This window comes from Schistocerca serialis, chromosome 3 (genome assembly GCF_023864345.2).
Source record: "Schistocerca serialis cubense isolate TAMUIC-IGC-003099 chromosome 3, iqSchSeri2.2, whole genome shotgun sequence".
NCBI lineage: Eukaryota > Metazoa > Arthropoda > Insecta > Orthoptera > Acrididae > Schistocerca > Schistocerca serialis.
Genome location: NC_064640.1, coordinates 522824203 through 522828162, shown reverse-complemented (window position 1 = coordinate 522828162; position 3960 = coordinate 522824203). Strand labels below are relative to the sequence as shown.

At 40.4% G+C, this 3960-nt stretch overlaps 1 pseudogene; it reads left to right on the top strand.

The window, feature by feature from the left end:
- Nucleotides 1-1998: 1998 nt before the first annotated feature.
- LOC126472197 (5S ribosomal RNA) lies at nucleotides 1999-2116 on the top strand (annotated as a pseudogene).
- The last annotated feature ends 1844 nt before the right edge of the window (nucleotides 2117-3960 follow it).

The window sequence follows — 3960 nt, the reverse complement described above, 5'->3', positions numbered from 1 at the left end:
CAGCTCTTTGTAAATATGGGTAAATGGAAGATAATCCTATAACAAAGAGAAATAGCCCGATAGAATTCGATTACAAGATTAGTGGCAAACCTCGTTCAAATATATATGAATAACACTAAGGAGCGCTATTAAATGCAGTAAATGCGTTAAAACAATAGTAGGAAAGGCGAATGGAAAAATTACATTTGTAGAAGGGTTCTGAAATAGTGCAGTGAATATTAAAGGAAATTGAATAGAAGACACTAGAGGGACCAATTCTAGATCACTACTCCAAAATTTGGAGTGTTTATCAAGCAAATATGACAGTAGACAACGAACGAATTCAGAGACGAGGTGTTAGGATCATAACAGCTCGGTATAGTCCATAAGAAAGTGTAAGAAAAGTAAACGGGCGTCTCTCTCCTTCTTTTTTATTTTTTAACTGTTTTGAAGGCGAAGATGTTCTAGTGAAACGCTGTTGGTAAAATTTACAGAACCAGTATTCGAGGAAGACTGAGCGACTTTTCTGCTGCTATCATCGTATATCTGGCGCAGGGGACGTCCACAGGAATATGAACAGTTATTATACCCTCTCTAAAAAGGCAAATGGAATAGGACGGAAACTCACTATACAGTGGCTTGCGGAGTATACAGGGTGTCGAATATTTAGAGAGTTGGTAGTTCTCATCGAAACAAGAAGAACAGTTCAAATAAACAGGGATCCGGATACGCATACCTTCTGAGATCTGAAATAGGAGGCACTCAGCGTGACTCCCATCCATAACAATGCATTTGTCCGTCCTTCGGCGACAGAAATCGCACATTCTTTGAGACATAGTATTTGTTAATGAAATACCGCTCAGAGAGGATGACTGACGTTTTCTGCTGCCACCAGTTCACTATGGCCCCGTATTACGCTGTCAGAGTCCTTTGACAAATATTTTATAAAAGCCACTGTCTTTTACAAAAGATTTGTTAAAAGTATTTTACTACACTGTCTAAGATTTTGTAAAACGTCTTTCATAAAATAAGAGTAAACCTCTGATTCTGTAAAGATTCGAACTCTCACTTATAGAACAGCTTCAAACGTCCGATTACTTTAAAGATGAGTTAATGTGTTAAATACTTGGTATTAAGCATATAAGCAAGAAAAATTTTAGGAAAGATTTGAAAATATGCATAAAATTTGTTGGACGTCACTAAGAGCTCTAATTGTGGAAAACTGGATGAATATAGTATTGGTACTTTGCACTCTATTTTAAGCAAAAGCAAGTTCTACACGCTTCTCAATACTTATGACGTCGTATCTTCTGAACTATGAGTCGTACAATGATACAGTTTTGCGGGTACATTCAGTGATATATGTAGACAATGTCTGCAAAGTGTGTTGCGAATAGATTTAGTAGTAAGGAAGTAATAAAATAAAACGTCATGCCTGTGTTGAAGTTTTATTGCGCAATATTTTAATCAGACGTTAGTTTTTACGCATGTGGATGTCTGTGTCGTCATGTCGCCTGAACTTTGTGTCGTTCAATAATATACTTTTGGAGGTACCTTGACTGGTAAATGTGGATATTGTCTGCAAACTGTGTTGCGAATAGAGCGATAGTAAAGAAGTAATAAAATAAAACGTGGTATCTGATGCTGAAGTTTTACTGCAGTAATAGCAAAAATGTACTAAGTGATGAACTTTTTCCATTTCATCACTCGGTGTGGGGTGTCAGCGAGAAAACGTTTCGTAAAGATTTGAAAATCTGTGTAAAGTTTGTTCAGAATCGCTAAGTGCTCTCATTCTCAGTACTGGATGCATAAATTCCAGGTATCTGCGCGCCGTCAGTAACGCTGCCTCCAGCAAACACACTGTTTCTAACTGTAATACTTGTCTCATTGTTTTGAACTGTAAACATAAGATTATATCTCTTAATGAGTAGATCATGACAACATTTTAAATTTATAAATTAGGTCAATAACTATGCGAAACACTGAAAAACAAATTTTCGTTGCCTCTGGAATCCGTTAGCCAACGGCCTTGCCGCAGTAGTAACACCGGTTCCCGCCAGATCACCGAAGTTAAGCACTGTCGGGCTGGACTAGCACTTGGATGGGTGACCATCCGGTCTGCCGAGCGCTGTTGGAAAGCGGGGTGCACTCATCCCTTATGAGGCAAACTGAGGAGCTGCTTGGCTGAGAAGTAGCGGCTCCGGTCTCGTAAACTGACATACGGCCGGGAGAACGGTGTGCTGACGACATGCCGCTCCATATCCACATCCAGCGACGTCTGTAGTCTGAGAATGACACGGCGGCTGGTCGGTGCCGTTGGGCCTTCCAAGGCCTGTTCGGACGGAGTTTTTTTTTCTGGAAGTCGTTAGATAGGCAACCTGCAACTGGAATAATGTTCTGTGTTCTAGGTTCTGTTGCAGTAATATACGAGCCTCCGAATGTTTTTTATGCGAAAACTGTTAAAGCTTTTTGAACAAAACAAACGTTATTAACATTCTGCATCTTTATCTTTCATATCTGCATATTTGCAGCCATGTGTGCCTGCTTAGCTGGGTGGTAACGTGCTTGCCTCCCATGCAAGCGGTCCCGGGTTCGATTCCCGTCCGTGTTTGAGATTTTCTCCGCTCAGGGACTGGGTGTTGTGTTGCCCTAATAATCGTTTCATCCACATCACCGGCGTGCAAGTCGCCCAATGTGGTGTCGACTGAAATAAGACTTGCACTTGGTGGCCGAACTTCCCCGGAAGGGGCCTCCCGGCCAACGATGCCATACGCTCATTTAATTTTAAAAAATTTTTTTTTTGCAGCCATTTGCTGCTAGAGAGCTATGAATTGTATTGTGCCACATGGCGGTGTGTAATGTAACTATGTCGCGCGTGAGAAACAGCGTGCTGTAATCGGCTTTCGCCCACACGGGGAGTAGCCTCTCAATCAGCATGACAATGCCAGACGACTCACGAGACCTGCAACAGCTGCAAGAATTCGACCCCTTGGTTTCACTCTCATCGATCATCCTTCATACAGTCCCGACTTGGCCCCATCCGATTTTCATCTGTTTCCAGAACTTAAAGAACATCTTCGACGAAATCACTTTGATAATGATGAAGCGGTTCAAACAGAGATGAGGTTGTGGCTCCGTCAACAAAGTCAGTCTGTCTACAGGGACGTTATCAACAAACTGGTCTCTCGTTGGGAGAAATGTGTTGGTCACAAGAGTGACTATGTTGAGAAATAAATGTACAGACGTGAAGAATAAAGGTGTAAAATATTAATTAACGTTTGTTTTATTTGAAAAGCTTTAAGAGTTTACATATAAAAAATTCAGAGGCATTACTTTTGAGCACATCCTAGTAGATATTCGACAAAGATCATTTACATTGAGATACAGGTGTAAGTGTAGCGCAAATTCTTCCATCTCAAGGCCGTGGAATAATGAGAACTTTCAATGTTTATCTTTTTTTTTTTTTTATTTGGTAGAGAATCTGTGCCCATGAGGCTGCAGTCGCAGGGACAGTGACATCAGAGGATTCCGCCGACGTATGTTATCGGCCAAGGATGGCCGATCTTCTCTAACCAGTACGCATACATACTTAGACTCATTGTGAATGATCTCGTCGCTCGAACGTACAGACTACGAGCGACAGTTATCGGAATTAAATCAGTTTCTTTTTCGTTCTACTCGAGAGATGCTAGTCATGGACTGTGAGAAACATTAGACAGTTCAGTTAAAGAAGGAAGGAGTTCGTGGCATCGTGAGGATGAGAAATATAAGTGATATGTATCTCAGAACCATTTGTCAACTGTAACTCGATGTTTGTGTAGTAAAATTGTTTTCATTTCATTATCATTTCAAATTTGAAACGTTATTTCTTTAGCAACTATGAAATACATATTAACTGTGGGTAAATTAAATTATTCGATTACATTGAATTGATAGTATAAATTGAAGGACGCAAATGATTTGCGAGTAAATTCAACAGGC